The sequence below is a fragment of the Eulemur rufifrons genome, chromosome 9 (assembly GCF_041146395.1).
Source record: "Eulemur rufifrons isolate Redbay chromosome 9, OSU_ERuf_1, whole genome shotgun sequence".
NCBI lineage: Eukaryota > Metazoa > Chordata > Mammalia > Primates > Lemuridae > Eulemur > Eulemur rufifrons.
The window spans coordinates 322,274-342,563 of record NC_090991.1 but is presented as its reverse complement, the minus strand read 5'-3'; the positions used below and the strand labels follow the sequence as shown (position 1 = coordinate 342,563).

The 20,290-nt window shown below is 43.9% G+C and overlaps 1 long non-coding RNA gene across 1 annotated transcript in view; it reads left to right on the top strand.

The window, feature by feature from the left end:
• The first annotated feature begins 7,270 nt into the window (after positions 1 to 7,270).
• The window catches only part of LOC138391845 (uncharacterized), a 38,587-nt gene continuing 25,567 nt past the window's right edge, over positions 7,271 to 20,290 (top strand). Inside the window, exon 1 of the long non-coding RNA XR_011234878.1 lies at positions 7,271 to 7,335. This is a non-coding gene — a long non-coding RNA (uncharacterized lncRNA). The remainder of the gene's footprint in view (positions 7,336 to 20,290) is intronic.

Genomic DNA, 20,290 nt, shown 5'->3' with positions numbered 1-20,290 from the left:
CTTATTGGTCAATTTGGCTGAGTCTGATTCATCCATGTGGTTGCGTCTGTTTGGTCACTGAGGCTGAATCCTGATTGGTCAATTTGACTGAATCTGATTGGTCAGTGGACTGAGTCCTGATTGGTCAATGTGGCTGAATCTGATTGGTCAGTGTGGCTGAGTCCTCATTAGTCAGTGTGGCTGAATCTGGTTGGTCAGTGTGGCTGAGTCCTCATTAGTCAGTGTGGCTGAATCTGATTGGACAGTGTGGCTGAGTCCTGATTGGTCAATTTGGCTGAGTCTGATTTGTCAGTGTGGGTGCGTCTGAGTGGTCATTGTGGCTGAATCCTGATTGGTCAATGTGACTGAATCCTGATAAGTCAGTGTGGGTGAATCTGATTGGTCAGTGTAGTTGAGTCCTGATTGCTCAAAGTGGCTGAGTCTGATTGGTCAATGCAGCTGCGTCTGATTGGTCTGTGAAGCTGAGTCCTGATCAGTCAGTCCGGCTGAGTCTGATTGGTCAGTGTGGCTGAGTCCTGTTTGGTCAATGCAGCTAAGTCTCATTGGTCAATGCAGCTGAGTCTGATTGGTCAGTGTGGCTGAATCTCATTGGTCAGTGCAGCTGAGCTCCAGACGTGCTAAAGCTGATCCCAGGCTCAGGTTTCTGGGGAACTCCAGGGCGGTGCGGGCACGGCCTCCAGTCAGCAAATGGCCTCCGGGCTTCATATTAAAATCAGACTCTGCGGCTGCTCGGGATCCGTCTTGAAGGATGGGCTTTCAGGTACACATTTGTCCGCATTCTGCCTCTGAGCCGGACCCGTCCGGGGCAGCGGCTGCAGCCGGCCCGGTCCCCCTAGTCCACGCGGGACCCCAGCGGCAGCGCAGGGGCCGGGCAGCGCCACCAGCCCTGTGCCTGGGAAACGCCCAAGCGCCTGTGAAATACGGATCGGTTCTGGGTCGCGTCGGCTGCGGGTCCGGCTGCGGAGAGTCGGCCGGCGCGGTCCGGGGCCTCCCGCAGGCGCCTGTGAGAACGGCTGAGGCAGGGTGGGGAGGACGCCAAGCCCAGCCCAGGTGCCAGGAGGATTATTAGGGCTCGACGGGTGGGGGCGAACGGGATCTGGAAACAGCTCAGAAAGGGAAATTGAGTCCAGTGCGTCGGGCTGGGGCCGGGGGCTTTCTGAAGACGCGTCTGTCAGAGCGTCGCTGCCGCAAGATCTTAGGTTTGTCACGCGACTCAGGTGCGGCGGGAGTGTGGGCAGCGGCAGCGACGCCACCTGGCAGCGGGGCTGGTCTAACGCTCGCAGCGACTGGGCTGCGACGACCCGCGAGGGCGTCTGGGGACCCCGCTGCGCCCTGGTGGCTGCGGCAGCTCTGTTCACGGCATGGGAAAGGTTCCTGACCACACGGTCATCCCAAGCAGAACCTCGTCCAGCGCAGGACCGCAGAAACCTTCCCCATCTCGCCCCTTCACTGGGGTCGACTCCTGGGGTGAATCGCGTCCTGGGGAGTGTACACAACTGTCATCTTCACAACCTGAGGGTTGTCGTCGGTGTTGGATTGTGCCCAGACTCCCACGTGGCTCTTACGGAGCAGGGTGGGTAGTGGTGGCGAGGCTAACTGAATGGATGGGAATTTGGGTAAAAGCCATTGTGTGGCAAAGTCTCCTGGTGAAAATAACTCAAGCGTTATTTCCCCTAGTTGGGAGAAGGACGTATGGGCCTGGTAGGTTTTTAAGAAGTCCCTGTCCAGGAGATGTATGGGGGCTGACGGGACAAGCAAAAGGCCACGGCTGTCACGAGGGGTCCTAGTTGGAGGATAGGTAGAGATTAGGAACTGTCATAGATTCGTTGGCCACTCCAACCATCTAGATGAATTCAGAGCCCTAGGGAGGGCACAGAGACAGTGTGCCGGGGCTAAGGATAGACAGCGTAGCCCCAGTGTCACCCACACCTCCAATCTTCATGTCTAACTCCTCTCCAATCTTAATATTTTTTTTTTTTTTTTTTTTGAGACAGAGTCTCACTCTGTTGCCCAGGCTAGAGTGAGTGCCGTGGCATCAGCCTAGCTCACAGCAACCTCAAACTCCTGAGCTCAAGCGATCCTCCTGTCTCAGCCTCCCGAGTAGCTGGGACTACAGGCATGCACCACCATGCCCGGCTAATTTTTTCTATATATATTTTTAGCTGTCCATATAATTTCTTTCTATTTTTAGTAGAGGTGGGGTCTCGCTCTTGCTCAGGCTGGTCTCGAACTCCTGAGCTCAAACGATCCGCCCACCTCGGCCTCCCAGAGTGCTAGGATTACAGGCGTGAGCCACCGCGCCCGGCCCAATCTTAATATTTAATTCTCCTAGTTGGTTAATCTGGACAGGGGTCGTGTTCCATGAATGGCCCTGGAGTATCCCTGCTTTGCTGGTGGGCGAGATCCCGGGGACTTTAGCATGATTTAGTTGTAGCCAAATATTGGAGGAAATCAGGGGATTTAGGATCCATTCCAGGCTACAGGTAGATAACAAGGACTTGAACACAGTGCAGAGGGCTTCAATCTACTAGCAGGTGTGCTTTCGTTTTCCTTAGAAGCATGATTTTCTCTGTCCACGTGATCATATAGGAATCTCAGATTTTAGAACTTCTTGAGAGGAGGAAGCCAAACCAAGGCAGGCTTTAGGTTTTACTTATAGTCTTAAGATTCTCGGACTTATAGTCTCTTTACTTATAGTTCTCTTTACTTATAGTCTTAAAGTTTGTCACTGCCAGGAAGTGACAAATTTTTACTCATTCTCTGTAAGGCTGGGAACACTGGCATTTTATGCATATTCTTAAATATGACACTTCAGTCAAATCCTTGGCAATATGGCCAGTGTTTCCAATTGTATCCTGCTTGTAAAGAGACAGCATATTTTTATTGAACTTATATAAATAAAGATAAGGATATTCACAAATACTTCCGGAATTTTGAAGGAATCGAGTAGGGAGAAAAAGCAAATGCTTTCATCTTTGTTCACAAAAGGATACTTTACGAAATTGTTGCAAACTATACAGAGCTTATGAAAGAAAATTTTCTTGACTCTGGAAAACATTTAGGTAAAGAACCAACATTTTAAATAAAGGCATAAAAGCAGTATTGTTATCAATTACTTAGTTTCATGTAATCAAGATTGTTTTTCTCAATCTTGATTAACAATTTTGGACTATAGCTGATTGAAAATGCTTCCATCAAAGAATTTAAAATAATAACTGTGGAAACCCAGAATAGCCATGGTCAAAAGTCTGATGAGAGTTTACAATTGGCAAGAAAATTTAGGTATTTCTGTGGCATATAACAGTTTAACATAGTAATCATGATGACTGATAGCACATAACCCAACACATTAGAATTTTCAGAATCACGTATTTTTGGAATACATTTTAATAACACATTTACACAAATATGACCAAGTTAAATATCATTTCTTATTTGGCAATGCTTCCTATATGATTTACCAAATTAGCCTAATAGTTTAATATCTCCACAAGAAGAGATATACATTCTTTGATGCTCTCCTGGGGTCCAACTGGAAAATCCCAAAGTTAATTTTAGGTCAAAAGATTTAATTTAGGATTTTGATCCCAGGAAAACCTGCCAAAGATGTTAAAGGGTTTGAGGTACTTCACTAAACAGAGTCATAGGCCGGGCGCGGTGGCTCACGCCTGTAATCCTAGCACTCTGGGAGGCCGAGGTGGGCGGATCGTTTGAGCTCAGGAGTTCGAGACCAGCCTGAGCAAGAGCGAGACTCCACCTCTACTAAAAATAGAAAGAAATTATATGGACAGCTAAAAATATATATAGAAAAAATTAGCCGGGCATGGTGGCGCATGCCTGTAGTCCCAGCTACTCGGGAGGCTGAGACAGGAGGATCGCTTGAGCTCAGGAGTTTGAGGTTGCTGTGAGCTAGGCTGACGCCACGGCACTCACTCTAGCCTGGGCAACAGAGTGAGACTCTGTCTCAAAAAAAAAAAAAAAAAAAAAAAAAAAAACAGAGTCATGGGTCACTAACAGACTCAGATAACTTTTGTTTCTTTGAAATAAGAAGTCAAAAGTATATGAGTCTAAACTCTTATTCACTTAATGTTCAATTACTGTTTTAGAATTATCTTATTTGGATAACATCTATATATTCAATGAATATTCATCATTTAACTTCACTTAGCAAAACTCTAAGGGTATATTTACTTAAAATATTTGAGAAACCTCCCCAAGGAAACATATTACAAAATATAACCATCATCAAAAATTTATTTACAAACTTTTTTCCTAGCCACATCTACCCAATTTATTCATTCTTAACAATTATGCCTGGAAAATTTCATGAGACATCAGACAAATATAGCCATCATCCCAGGCTAAATTTTCATGCCAAGAAAGCATCATAAAAGTAAGAACTTTAAAGTTAAATATATGCATATTTAGCTGAAGACCTGGCCATTCCCATCAAACCAATATTAGACCAGTCTCATCTGCCAAAAGATTACTAAGTCCTGTGCATTTGAAAAACATCTGGGCTTATTTGCATAATTTACGAATACTCATTTATTTATAAGCCAATTTGGTACTATAGACGATATACAAACAGACCTTTGTAGATAGTCCCAATTGTTGAAGCTGTCATTTCTCCCCATTCAATTATCTTGATATCCTTGTTTAAAATTGATTGACCATAAATGAAAGGTTTAAGTCTGGACCTCTATTCTGTTCCACTTGGCTGTAGGTCCATCTTTATGTCAGCATCACACTGTCGTTATTGCCATAGCTTTGTAGTAAAATTGGACGTCTGGTTGTGTAAGTTCTTCAATTTTGTTCTTTTTCAAAATTGTTTTGGCTGGCATATTGTCTAGATGCTCTGAATTTCCATACACATGTTAGGGTCAGCTTGTCATTTCCACTAAAAAAAGGCGCTGCCAGGGTTCAGTAAGGATCCTGGTTAGTCTGTAGATCAGTTTAGGGGAAAACTGCTCCTTAACACAGCCAGACCCCCGCCTCCCTGGCGCCCCCTTCCCCACCCATCCCCGTCCTCCCGCCCCGCCCCGCCCCGCTCCCGCTCACTGTCCGGCTGCGCCCCCGTGTGGCCGCGGGGGGAAGAGCGGAGCCGCGGCGGGGGGCTGGGGAGGGCAGGAGGGGGAGGGGAGGGGGAGGGGAGGAGGAGGGGGTGGGGCCGGGGCAGACACGGGAGGGGAGTGGGGGCGGGGACGGGGCATGGTATGGTGGCTCATGCCTGTAATCTTAGCACTCTAGGAGGCTGAGGCAGGAGGATCGCTTGAGGTCAGGAGTTCGAGACTAGCCTGAGCAAGAGTGAGACCCAGTCTCGACAAAAACTGGAAAGAAAAATTAGCCAGGTGTGGTGGCGTGTGCCTGTAGTCCCAGCTACTCAGGAGGCTGAGGCAGCAGGATCCCTGGAGCCCAGGAGTTGGAGGTTGCAGAGAGGTATTATGACGCCACTGCACTCTAGCCCAGGTGACAGAGCAAGACCCTGTCTCAAAGAAAGAAACAAACAAACAAAAAAAATCCAAACTGTACTGTATAATCTGTGGCTTTAAATTGTTTTATTTGAAATCTTAAAGGGTACATTAAATATGTAAAGAGAGTGTTATGAATATAATAGTGACCAAATTAACTGATAGAAATTGAAACCAAGAGGAAATTTAAAATACAAACCGGGTCATTTTTTGTTGCTTTACACTTTTTATTATCTCAGGGAATTTAAAAATTTTTCATTTATTCTAGGGACTTGGGTATATCAGTTGAACAAAACAGACAAAAATCCCAGCTTCTACCAGCGAAGACAAGAGAGACACTAAAAGATAAACATGTAAAATAAATACTGTCATATCTCAATATCTTTAGGGGATTGGTTCCAGGATCCCCACCAATACCAAAATCTGTGGATGCTCAAGTCCCTTATATAAAATGGCATAATATTTGCGTATAACTTATATATATCCTCCTGTATGCTTTAAATGATCTCTAGATTACTTACAATACCAAATTCAGTGTAAATGCTATATAAATAGTTGTTACACTGTATTTTTTGTGTTATTTAAATTTTATTTCCTGACTATTTTTGATCTGCGGTTAGTTGAATCTGTGAATGCCTAACCATAGATCCGGAAAGCTGACCATAGAGATCGCTACCAGGTGTGAAGTGTCATGGGAAGAAAAGAAAAAGAATGAAGTAGGAAGGATCGAGAATTGGTGTCTGGCGGTTGCAATTTTAAATACCTGGCTCAGGCTAAGTATCAACGCTAAGTGACATTTCCTCGTGAGAGGATATTCCGGCTGTTTTGACAGTAAACGGAGTAGATGATGGGCAGGGAGGCCCTGCGGTTTAGTAGGTCCCTGAGGTATCATTGAGATGCTGGAAGTAACGCAGGTGAGAACTAGTCTGATCTATTTTGGAAGTGGAACCAACGAGCTTTCTTGGCAGATTGGAAGTGAAAATGAGAGTGTGAGAGGGACCAAGGATGACGCCAAAGTCTGTGGCCTGAGCAGCTGGCAGGATGCCCTGACACCGACACCTGGCTCTCTCTGTCCCTTTGACCACAGGCAGAGTTTGGAGGGTCCTTTGGTGGAGTACTGGCCGCTAGACTGGGACACTGTCACGTGTCCCGACTTCTGGGACGTATGCGATCCGGGGGAGGAGTCACAGAGGTCGGGGCAGGAACAGTTTTCGCATTGCAAATGCCAGCTGGATGTGCCGGGCCTGAAGCCAGTGAATGACAAAACGATTCTGACTGTGACATTGAAAACAACAATGGTCGGAGGGTTTCAGGACCTCGAGGTCTCAACTGTGACCGACAGACACCTCGCCCCCCGCCAGCTCGGCACCCCGCTTCCTCCTCAGGGCGCGGCCGCGGCCCACACCGCGCGCAGACGCCGCCCCTCCGCGGCCGGGCGGGCGCGAGCCGCAGCCGCCTGCGGGCCGGGCTGGGAAGAGGCTCCCGCGCGCTCCCGCGCAGGCTCGGTGGCCATCTTCCGCGTGCGCTTTCCCGCGCAGGCTCCACCCCCTGCTGTGGGCGGTCGGTTCCCCACAGCAGCGGCGCCCAGCCTGCGCGGCTCCAAGGTGGGGGTGGCGCGCCCGCCCATCCCGAGGCGGGGCCTGGCGGGGGGCGGGGCCTGGCTGGGGCGGGCCCGGGGCGGGGCCTAGCTCTGGGGGCCGCTGCGGTTGCGGGATGAAGCCCCGCCCCCCGCCGCTCTGGGAGCGCGCGACGCCTCTGGGGCGCAGGGAGCCGGGAGCGCAGCTGCGGGCATCAGAGCGGCAGGAGCCGCGGAGCCGGCCAGAGAGCGGCGCTGCGGGAGCGGGCGGCCGAGACAGAGGCGACGGTGAGTGCAGCGCCGGCCCCGCGCCTCGCCCTCTCGGGCCCTTGGGCGGCGGCCTGAAGCCCCGAACCGCGGTGCCCGGGGGCTCCGCCGTGAGCGCGGCCCGTGGGCTCCGGGACGAGCCGGCGGCTCCGTTTCCAGCTTCGGGCGAGGTCCCTTCCCCGAGGACCCGCCCTTTGGGCTTCGTCCCTTCCCTCTGAGGAAGGGACCCGAGCTCAGCTCGGAATTCAGGCAGGCGGCGACCGAGGCGCCCACCGCCCGCCGCGGTAAAGCGGAAACGCAGACCCCTCCCCCCAACTTGGCGGGTCTGGCGGTCGCCAGGGTGGCGCGAGGGGCGGGCGGGGACGGCCCGGGGTCTCCAGCTGAGGGTTGGCGGGGCGGGGACCCGGGCTCCGGAGCCGGACTGTTGCCCGAGGCGCCCGGCGCGTCCCGCCCGCGGTCCCGCAGCGGAGCTCGCTGGGCTCGGAGCGGAAGCCCCGGCCGCCTCCTCGGAGGAGGAGCGCGGACGACTCTCACAGGTGGTTTCACCGGCTGTGGCTCCTGGTTGGGATTTTGGGTCCCGGGTGTGGTCGGCAGCGGCTCGCTGATGCGGCTTTAACGGCTGAAAAAGCGCCCCAATCCACTGACTTAATGTGTGCAAGAAACGGTGTTGAGATTCCTTATTACCTTGCTATTCTTTTAAATGATAAGGCTTCGTAGAGGAATTCGGTGGTGGTGTGCAGTTTGCAAACGCAAACGTTAAAGGGCTTGGAATACAGTAGATGCTCATTAAAATATTTGTTGAACGAATGAATCTGGAAGCATCAGACAAAGCTGGTCTCACATCTAGGAAAATTTAGGCACATACCCTTTTGACTAAGATTAAGGGAAAAACGTTGGCAAAAAACATGTAGTTTTGTTTATATCCTTGTTTTTGATTTTTACCCAATATATGCATACTTTGGAACCATTAGTTGTTACTCTCAGTACTACTATCATCGAAAATAAGTTTGAAATGTGAATTTTTTATTTTGAGGAAAGTTGGTATCCATTATCTATTTCTTAAAAACAGGCTTTATTTCTCATTTTCTTTAAAAATAATGGAGAACATAAAGAGGCACTGGGATTGTATTTTGAGACCCAGCTTTATTTTTCATTGTGAATAAAGTTGTTTATGTGCTTTTGAGGGACTGCTATGGTCTTGAGTTTCTTTTCCAACAAGGGAGAACTGTAAATTGAAGCAGGAAAAAAAACTAATGTTGCACTAATACAATTCAACATTACCATTTACTTAACAGGTATTCATTAAACATCTATCATGTGCTGAGATCTGTGTTGAGCGGTGTTTCTGGGGCCGAACAAAACTCACAATAATCCTTTTTTAAAACGAGCATAAAGTTCTTTCTTATAATCGATGTTGCAAGTGGAGACTGTCTTCAACCCCTTGTGCCTGCTTTAAGTTGGGAAAGGTGGCAGGTGAACTGCAGGAACTGTAAATTCATAACAGTCTATTGAAAAGTTAATAAGCAACTTAAGAGGGCTAATATTATTGGCTTACACTTTCATATTTTCAGTTTAATAAAATCTATCTACATTTTAAAAAGAAGGGAGGAAGAGATTTAACAAACTGGTGTTTTTATTATCTCTCTCTTATAAGAAGATTTTAGTACAGTGTATTTATTGAAAGGTCATGGACTTCTGGTTCTGTGTTCTGTAAATAATCTTTGGAACAGCAATATTTTCTATTTTTAAAAATCACTGATGATAAACATTGGATTCCTTTTCCATAAGAAACGTTTTTAGGTAAAGCACCATTTCAGGAGTTTATTTTGTCCTTTTCTTTACTATTTACAGCCAAATACAGTATTAACTTGGTAGTGTTGAAATTGGAAGGATTGTTAGTAATAATTTGTGGTTCCATATATGGACTTTACCGTAGTTTTACAACTGATAAAAGTGCTTATTAAAAAGAAGATGAAATTTTTAGTATTGCATTTATTCTTAGGATGCATTGCCTATTTTTATCTTATTTACATATGTTTAAAAACAATATTTGGCCTCTTCAGAAGTCTGAGTTAATGTACTCCAAAGCCAATCTTGATCTTTACAAAATAATGTAGATTACTAATTTTTTTGCAGTTAGCTTTTGAATTTTGGTGGACCCTTTTGACTTGTCAATGCTTATAATAGTTTATACATTGTTGAAAATAATGTATACATTCAAAGAGAAGTTTTAGATTTTAGACTTACTGGCTATTAGCTTTTTATGATTGTTGTTCCTAGGAATAATAAGGGAAGGAATCCCTCAAATTTTAGTGGTAGAGAGTTGTGATAGTTTTTCTTTAAACGTGTATTTCTTGGAGGAAGAAATGTGTATTTCTTAACAATTTACCACTATCAGTCTGGTGTTGACAAGAAATCTAATAGTGATGATAAAGAACAATGTAAGGCCGGGCGCGGTGGCTCACGCCTGTAATCCTAGCACTCTGGGAGGCCGAGGCGGGTGGATTGCTCAAGGTCAGGAGTTCGAGACCAGCCTGAGCGAGACCCCGTCTCTACTAAAAATAGAAAGACATTATATGGACACCTAAAAAAATCTATATAGAAAAAATTAGCCGGGCATAGTGGCGCATGCCTGTAGTCCCAGCTACTCGGGAGGCTGAGGCAGTAGGATCGCTTCAGCCCAGGAGTTTGAGGTTGCTGTGAGCTAAGCTGACGCCACGGCACTCACTCTAGCCTGGGCAACAAAGTGAGACTCTGTCTCAACAAAAAAAAAAAAAAAAAAAAAAAAAAAAAGAACAATGTAAGCAGGCTGTCATATGTTAAATAAAAAGTGCCTGGCTTTTTTTTTTTTTTTGGATAAGCACATCATCAGAATTTTTGACAATGAACAGCATTCAGACATGTTCAAATAATTTTTTCCAAGAAATCAGGATTCATAATGAATATTTTTTGTACTTTAGAAAACACTGTAAATGTTTTTAAAGTATTATTCCTGTGTTGGAGTAGTTCATAATGTTTTGAGGCTGAGTAAATTCCAGGATTATCCTATTTTGTAATTGTTGGAATATTTGAAATGTTGGTGTTTTCTTCATCGAGGTAGATGTGTCTGCTGGGGGGGTGGTTGATTTTTTGTAAGGCCCTTCAAAGTGATCTAGAAGGAATTTCTTTTCTCTCAGATGCAATTAATCAAGTGATTAAGAATGATGCTAACAAGGCATTTGCAGCTGTGCCCATGTTTGCCTGTGTAGATTGTCAGAGTTTATTAATTGGCATTTGTAGAAAACATTTTTGAATTTTAAAATTTTTATTTAAATGCTATATAGCAGATTTCTCACGTTTATTGTCTAGTATAGGTTGCTATTATGTTTTTAATTCCCAGTTGTCTTTTTAAAAAACATGAAAATGTTTAGGTTTCTAATCTGTTTTAGGATGAATCTGGGATTTTTTTAAGGTTTTATAAGATTTTTCACTCAGAATGAAACATGCTTATTGGTTTTGATTTATTGTAGTGTTTTATTTTTTTTTTTTTTGTTTTTGTTTGTTATTTCAGAGACAGGGTCTCACTCTGTCACCCATGCTGGAGTGCAGTGGCATGACTGTCACTCACTGCAACCTCAGACACCTGGGCTCAAGCGATCCTCCTACCTCAGCCTCCCGAGTAGCTGGGACTACAAGCTTGCACTGCCATGCCCGGCTAATTTTCAAATTTTTTGTGGACGCAAGGTGTTGCTATGTTGCCGAGGCTGGTCTGGAACTCCTAGCCTCTGTGTCCCAAACTGCTGGGATTACAGGTACTGGCCACCCCACCTGGCCTGTTTTAGTGGTTTTTTATCTCCGTTTTTATGAAACAAATATGTTAACATTTAATTGAATGTTAAATGTTAGTAATGTGTCAGAATGGGGGGCATTGTAGGTTCCCTGTGTATTCTTGAGAGGAACTGAGTGAAACGTGCTTATCCTTAATGCTTGCTTGCTGGTTAGGTGATAGCATTTTTTCTGATTTTTTTTTCATACTTCCTGGAAAAACTTAGAATTTAGCATATTAAATATTGACTTGCTGCCTCAGTTCAAAGCTTAAGTATGCTTGAATCTTTCTGTAATACTACTAAAGTATGAATGGACTAGAATTTCGTTGAGACTGCTCTGTGATTGCATCCAAATGGGGTTTCTGAATTGAAATGCCAAAAAGACTTGGTAATAAATTGTCTTTATTGTCTTTATCTTGACACTATAAAATACCTGTAAATGTATTTTAGTCAAAATTATGGTAACACATACTCCTTTTCCTAGAATGCATTAGATAAGTCCACATTAAATAGAGGTGACTTTGAAAATGACTAAATGGTGAGCCCTGATATCTCTGTTTTGTTGCTTGCCTGCTTAGAAACTCATGCTAAGATTTCTTATGACATCTTCCATGATCAAATTTTGTAGTTGTACTCAAACATAAAATGACTTTTGTTTTATTTGACTTAATAATTTGCTTTCACTTTTTGCTTAGTAAAGCAAAAATGAACTTTTACTACCTCTAGGATTGGGTATATTTTATACCTTACATGTAGTGGGAATTTATGGGTATCTGTGGAACTAGTATGTTCAGTGGATGGGACTTGGTAAGGTTAAGCAGAAAACAGTTTTCACTGTGCCTTCAGACTCTCCATAGATTCAGTCTCTACCTCTGTATGAGCTCTTAGTAAGATCAGATAGCTTTTCCATTAACTTTCAGGTAATAAAAACTCTTGTGGTCACTTGTCATTCCTAATTTTATTTTAGTCATTAGAAGGTGCAGTTCAGTATAATCAGTGTTGAGACGCTCACACAATTCTGAACTCTTCTTTGGTTCCCACTGTTTCAGACCTAGAAGCCTGCTCTGGAGGAAGATTCCTACTTGATTTCTCTTGTTACTTTCCCAGATTCTCTTCAGTATGACATCCTCACCTGCTCAGGGTCCAGCTCCATGTGGAAAAGGGATTGAGGGGAAAGGTATGGTTTATTTTAGCTCATCTGATTGTGATCTGGCATTTTTGCCTTCTGAGTTGGACAGGTTGTTCAAAGCGGACGTCTTAGGACTGCTGGAAATAGTTTTCTTGAGAATTCTATGTCTGGGACCCCCAGCTACAATTCCTGTGATATAATTCTCTATCTTTAATTTCGCTTCCCAGCTTTCCTCATCTGCAGGCCCACTTTGCCCAGGGTGACGTTTTGCTTTAGTGTTTAAGGTAGTTCTATAACATTTTAACCAGAACTGCCCATACTTTACTAAGGATATTTCATTTGGCATAATTCCACTGGGGCCTCCACATCCTCTATTTCCAACTTCTGTCAAATACAGTAGACCCTCTGTGTCTGTGGGTTCCACATGTGAGGATTCAACCAACTGTGGATCAAAAATACTAAACCCCGTCTCTAAAAAAAAATACAAATTTAAAAACTACAGTATAACAGCTACTTACATGGCATTTACATATAAGTAATCTAGAGATGCTTTAAAGTCTATGGATATGTATAGGTTATATGCAAACACCTACCCATTTTTTTTTTTTTTTTTTTTTTTTGAGACAGAGTCTCCCCAGGCTAGAGTGAGTGCCGTGGCGTCAGCCTAGCTCACAGCAACCTCAAACTCCTGAGCTCAAGCGATCCTCCTGTCTCAGCCTCCCGAGTAGCTGGGACTACAGGCATGCGCCACCATGCCCGGCTAATTTTTTCTATATATATTTTTAGCTGTCCATATAATTTCTTTCTATTTTTTTAGTAGAGGTGGGGTCTCGCTCTTGCTCAGGCTGGTCTCGAACTCCTGAGCTCAAACGATCCGCCCACCTCGGCCTCCCAGAGTGCTAGGATTACAGGCGTGAGCCACCACGCCCGGCCCACCTACCCATTTTATATCTGGTACTTGAGCATCTGGGGATGTTGGTATGGTGGGGTTCCATGAACCAAACCCCCGTGGGACAACTGTAACGCCCCTTGACAGTACGTCTGTCTGTTTGGGACCTGCAGTCCATTGCTTCTGCCACCTCTGTACTGTCCCCCTTCCTGCACATCTTTACTTGAATATTTTCCCTGCCTTGAAGCCATGGTCCACTATTATAATCTCTCCCTTTCATGCGCCCTCAGTTCCATGTAGGGCGCTCCTCCATTGCACTCCCCTGGCCAGCCCTCCACCCCGCACCGTTTACATGCAGTTCTCCGTCCGGTTCAGCCTGCACCTGGGCAGTAGACCGTGCTCTGAGGAAAACACAGCCATGCTGACCCGGGTCTCCCGTTCAGTGCCTGACCGCTGACCTCAGGAAGGCCCTTTGTGTTGCTGACAGTGGTGTAATCCCAGGACATTTCCCTGGTTGAATCACTTTAGCATTCCCATAAGTGACTATTTTTTTTTTTTTTTTTTTGAGACAGAGTCTCGCTTTGTTGCCCTGGCTAGAGTGAGTGCCGTGGCATCAGCCTAGCTCACAGCAACCTCAAACTTCTGGGCTTAAGTGATCCTACCGCCTCAGCCTCCCGAGTAGCTGGGACTACAGGCATGCGCCACCATGCCCGGCTAATTTTTTCTATATATATTTTAGTTGGGCAGATAATTTCTTTCTATTTTTTTAGTAGAGACAGGGGTCTCGCTCTTGCTCAGGCTGTTCTCGAACTCCTGACCTTGAGCGATCCACCCACCTCGGCCTCCCAGAGTCCTAGGATTACAGGCGTGAGCCACCGCGCCCGGCCCATAAGTGACTATTTTACACCTCTCTCCTCAAGCCCCTACCCTTTTCTCCATTTTCATCTGATAACGTGTTTCCCGTGTGTGAAAAATGAAAGCGATCAGAAAGCGTTTCCCTGTCCCTCAGGCCTCTGCCCATGCTCGTTGCATTTCCTGCTGTTCTTCACCCCGGTCTGCACGGCTGCCCTGGCGTTCTCTGCCTTCCTCCCATCAAGGACACTGCGTTGCTTCCGTGTCCATCCCCTCGTGCGTGCCAACGAGATGCGTCACTGTCCTATTTTTACCGGATCATTCCTGTCAGCATATAGATATATATGCAGCATATAGATACTGAAATCTCCCATCTTTAAAAAACCTTGTTCAACACCACATCTTTCTTTAGTTACTACTCTCCAGAAAAGTTGATATTTGTGGTCTTCAGTACTCCCTGTCTCTCTTGGATCCACTACAGTGAGGTTTTTTTTTCTCTTCCATTCTACCACAGCAGCTCTTTTTTGATGTTACTAGTGACCTCTTTGGTGAATTCCAATATCAGTGAAGATAGCAGCAGTCACAGCATTTGATGTGTTTGATAATGTTCTATTCTTTGAAACCTTCTTCCCTTTGCTTCTGGGATATTACTGTTTATTTTCAGTTTCTTTTGCTGGTTCCTTTTCATCACTCCAACTTCTAAAAAATGAGGCAGTGTTCCAGGGATATATGTTTAGACCTCTTTTGTATTTATATTTAGTCCCTTGTGATCTCATCTTATCTAGCTAGAATTATATATTTCTAACTAAAAATTTTATCTTTAGTGTGAATTTCTTTCCTAATCTCCAGACTTGTATGTTCATGTGCGTACTCAACATTTTCAGCTAGATGTCCAATTTAACTAGACATCTAGATCCCGAATTTAACATGTCACAACTGAAAACTCGTAGCCTCCTTCTTCTCTCCCTCCCCCTCCAATAATTGTTTCCATTCCATTCTTCCTCCTCTTTTAAATGTCCACTCCCTCTTTCAGTTTCTCTGGCCCCAAACCTCATAGACATCTTGATACTCCCTTCTGATACTCCCACATCTAATTCAAATAATTATCACGAAAGTACCTTCTTTATATACTTTAAATGCTGCCTTAAGTATAAATGGAACGACAATTTGCTGCCACCCCTGTAAGCAACCATAATCTCTTGCTTGTGTTATTTTCATAGTCACTCGTCTCCCCGCTGCTTCTGCACCTTTCTATTCTCAACCCAGCAACCAGGGTGATCCTTTTAACATGAAAGTCTGATTATTTCACTCCTGTGTTCAAACCATTCAGTGGCTTTCTATATCCTTGAGAGTAAAAGCCAGAATATTTACTGTGCCTATAAGAGCCTCCGTTGATCTGTACCTCCTGCCTCTCTGTTTTGTGTCCTACACAATCAGGTTTCTCCTTGGCTTCCTCTACTCTGGTCCCCAGGCATCCTCCAGGTTTCTTGAACCTGCCAAGCACAGTCTTGCTTTCGTGCCCTCAGGAATAGAGCATTGTTTTATTCACTGCAGAGTCCCCAGGACTGAGGCTGGCTCATGATGGGCACTCACAGTTCCTGAATGAAGGGCTGCTTGTCTTGTTACTCCTGATTCTGGTTACAGCCCTATGTGCATGTTTCTATAACAAAAGTATTTGAACTTCACCTAAAACCGTATAGTCCTGTAAGAATTAAGTAGAAACAAAGAAAAGGAGAAATTACTGAGAAAGCCTAATGGTATTCTTAGCAGTTTTTATTTTTATTTTTTGTAGAAACCTCCAATAGAAGTCTCATAGTTTTAGGGAGGGATTTTCAGTGTACAAAAATGTATTGGTATGGCTGTCTTCTTGGTACTGTGCCACCTATTTAGTCCTACTTTAAAAAAGGAGAGGAATATAAGTACATTTATTGTTTTGCACGGTAAACTAGCAGCTAGCTACAATAATCACAAGTTTATTTGAGTAGTATTAAATGCATATACTTATTTGTGCTCTTAAATGAAAAAAAAAAGAGAAATGCTTGTACAGACTTAAATGCATAGTCTAAAAATGCAGTTTTATACTCTGATTTCTCTTCAGATCATATAAATCTTTCACCTTTTAAAAATGCAGTTTAACTGATATTTAGTTGGGAAATGAGAGCGCAAGGGGAATTAATGATATACAGATTTTTAGTATTTCATTCTGCTGAGACGAGATTTTTTTTCTTTTAACCTTTTTTCCCTGTGCTGTAGGTCTCATTTCCTGTTGGTTGATTAAAAAAAAAATCTTTTAGATAAATTGTTGAAATGAGTAGCGTAGTAGTTCCGGAATGAATAAATAATTTTATGTGCAAGTATAAATTCTCCTTAAAGCAGTCTACACAGTTTCCTTTTTTTGTGTAATATGCAAAAATTTGTCTTTGTTGGCTTGTGGGACTTTTATGTGGCCATAATGTGGACTTCGTTTTCATGGCTATAGCGAGTGTGGATGTATATGTGTGTGTACATTTCTTTACAGTTTTTGTAATATGAACATGTAATTTAGACTGATACGCTGATATTTTATTTTAACTCCTAAGCACTAATTTGAACAAAAATCAGATTTGGTATTATATTTTTCTTTCACGTTAAAATAAACATGACCTTTATAATTCTTAAAAAGTCTATTTACATACCAAATAAAATGATTTTGGATGATACACTAGAAGTGTTTGCCTATGGTTTTGAAATGGTCCTAGCCTGAACAACATAGTGAATCTATTTTATAGACTAAATAGGTCATCTTCATTAGAATTCCACATTGACGTACTTGGATTCATATGTTAGCATTTCACGTACGAAGTAACCATCTTGGGTTAATAAGATCCTTATTTCTGAGCTGGTGTGTAGTCCTACCACTAAGTTTATTTCAGCTATAGTCACAGTTTTTTTTGTGTTTTTTTTTTTTTTTTTTTTTTTTTAAAGAGAAATGGTTTTGCTCTGTTGCCCAGGCTGGAGTGTAGTGGTGTGATCATAACTCCTGGGATTGCCGTAGCTAGCTGCTAGTTTACCGTGCAAAACGATAAATGTACTTATACTCCTGTCCTTTTTTAAGGGGGGACTAAATAGGCGGCACAGTACCAAGAGGACAGGCATACCAATAGAGTTTTGTACACTGAAAATCCCTCCCTAAATCTAGGAGACTTCTGTTGGAGGTTTTTACATCGGCAATCTCCTGCCATTGCTTCTTGAGTAGCTGGGACCACAGGCCTGTACCACCGTGCCCAGCTGAGCAGAATTTTTTTTAGAGATATGGTCTTGCTGTGTTGCCCAGGCTGGTCTTGAATTCCTGGGCTCAGGAGATCTTCCTGCCTCTCACGACCTCTCAGACAATCTCACCTTTGCTCATTAGGCTGTATGCAAGTTAGTGTGTTCACTTTTTCAAACATGCCATGCTTGGTCTTGCCTTAGGACTTTTACACTAGTCGTTTCCTTTGTCCAAATGGTCTTTCCCAGATCTTGCGCCTGGCCCCTTAACTTTAAGGTCTCAGCTTAAATATCACCTAACTCACCACTCAGTTTAAAATCGCTTCCCCATTACTGGAGAGCCGCGGAGCCGGCCGAGAGCGGCGCTGCGGGAGCGGGCAGCCGAGACAGAGGCGACGGTGAGTGCGGCGCCGGCCCCGCGCCTCGCCCGCTCGGGCCCTTGGGCGGCGGCCTGAAGCCCCGAACCGCGGTGCCCGGGGGCTCCGCCGTGAGCGCCGCCCGTGGGCTCCGGGCCGAGCCGGCGGCTCCGTTTCCAGGTTCGGGCGAGGTCCCTTCCCCGAGGACCCGCCCTTTGGGCTTCGTCCCTTCCCTCTGAGGAAGGGACCCGAACTCAGCTCGGAATTCAGGCAGGCGGGCGACCGAGGCGCCCACCGCCCGTCGCGGTAAAGCGGAAACGCAGACCCCTCCCCCACTTGGCGGGTCTGGCGGTCGCCAGGGTGGCGCGAGGGGTGGGCCGGGACGGCCCGGGGTCTCCAGGTGAGGGTTGGCGGGGCGGGGACCCGGGCTCCGGAGCCGGACTGTCGCCCGAGGCGCCCGGCGCGTCCCGCCCGCGGTCCCGCAGCGGAGCTCGCTGGGCTCGGAGCGGAAGCCCCGGCCGCCTCCTCGGAGGAGGAGCGCGGACGACTCTCACAGGTGGTTTCACCGGCTGTGGCTCCTGGTTGGGATTTTGGGTCCCGGGTGTGGTGGGTAGCGGCTCGCTGATGTCGCTTTAACGGCTGAAAAAGCGCCCCAATCCACTGACTTAATGTGTACAAGAAACGGTGTTGAGATTCCTTATTACCTTGCCATTCTTTTAAATGATAAGGCTTCGTAGAGGAATTCGGTGGTGGTGTGCAGTTTGCAAACGCAAACGTTAAAGGGCTTGGAATACAGTAGATGCTCATTAAAATATTTGTTGAACGAATGAATCTGGAAGCATCAGACAAAGCTGGTCTCCCATCTCGTAAAATTTAGGCACATACCCTTTTGACTAAGATTAAGGAAAAAACGTTGGCAAAAAACATGTAGTTTTGTTTATATGCTTGTTTTTGATTTTTACCCAATATATGCATCCTTTGGAACCATCAGTTGTTACTCTCAGTACTGCTAACATCTAAAATAAGTTTGAAATGTGGATTTTTTATTTTGAGGAAAGTTGGTATACATTATCTATTTCTTAAAAGCAGGCTTTATGTCTCTCTTTTTTTTTTTAAATAATGGAGATCATAAAGAGGCACTGGGATTGTATTTTGAGACCCAGCTTTATTTTTCATTGTGAATAAAGTTGTTTATGTGCTTTTGAGGGACTGCTATGGTCTTGAGTTTCTTTTCCAACAAGGGAGAACTGTAAATTGAAGCAGGAAAAAAAACTAATGTTGCACTAATACAATTCAACATTACCATTTACTTAACAGGTATTCATTAAACATCTATCATGTGCTGAGATCTGTGTTGAGCGGTGTTTCTGGGGCCGAACAAAACTCACAATAATCCTTTTTTAAAACGAGCATAAAGTTCTTTCTTATAATCGATGTTGCAAGTGGGGACTGTCTTCAACCCCTTGTGCCTGCTTTAAGTTGGGAAAGGTGGCAGGTGAACTGCAGGAACTGTAAATTCATAACAGTCTATTGAAAAGATAATAAGTAACTTAAGAGGGCTAAGATTATTGGCTTACACTTTCATATTGTCAGTTTAGTAAAATCTATCTACATTTTAAAAAGAAAGGAGGAAGAGATTTAACAGACTGGTGTTTTTATTATCTCTCTTACAAGAAGATTTTAGTACAGTGTATTTATTGAAAGGTCATGGACTTCTGGTTCTGTGTTCTGTAAATAATCTTTGGAACAGCAATATTTTCTATTTTTAAAAATCACTGATGATAAACATTGGATTCCTTTTCCATAAGAAACGTTTTTAAGTAAAGCACCATTTCAGGAATTTTATTTTGTCCTGTTTCTTTACTATTTACAAACAAATACAGTATTAACTTGATAGTGCTGAAATGGGAAGGTTTATTGGTAATAATTTGTGGTTCCATATATGGACTTTACCTGTAGTTTTACTACTGATAAAAGTGCTTATTAAAAAGAAGATGAAATTTTTAGTATTGCATTTATTCTAAGGTTGCATTGCCTATTTTTATCTTATTTACATATGTTTAAAAACAATATTTGGCCTCTTCAGAAGTCTGAGTTAATGTACTCCAAAGCCAATCTTGATCTTTACAAAATAATGTAGATTACTAATTTTTTTGCAGTTAGCTTTTGAATTTTGGTGGACCCTTTTGACTTGTCAATGCTTATAATAGTTTATACATTGTTGAAAATAATGTATACATTCAAAGAGAAGTTTTAGATTTTAGACTTACTGGCTATTAGCTTTTTATGATTGTTGTTCCTAGGAATAATAAGGGAAGGAATCCCTCAAATTTTAGTGGTAGAGAGTTGTGATAGTTTTTCTTTAAATGTGTATTTCTTGGAGGAAGAAATGTGTATTTCTTGACAATTTACCACTATCAGTCTGGTGTTGATAAGAAATCTAATAGCAATGATAAAGAACAATGTAAGCAGCCTGTCATATGTTAAATAAAAAGTGCCTGGCATTCTTTTTGGATAAGCACATCATCAAAATTCTTGACAATCAACAGCATTGAGACATGTTAAAATAATTTTTTCCAAGAAATCAGGATTCATAATGAATATTTTTTGTACTTTAGAAAACACTGTAAATGTTTTTAAAGTATTATTCCTGTGTTGGAGTAGTTCATAATGTTTTGAGGCTGAGTAAATTCCAGGA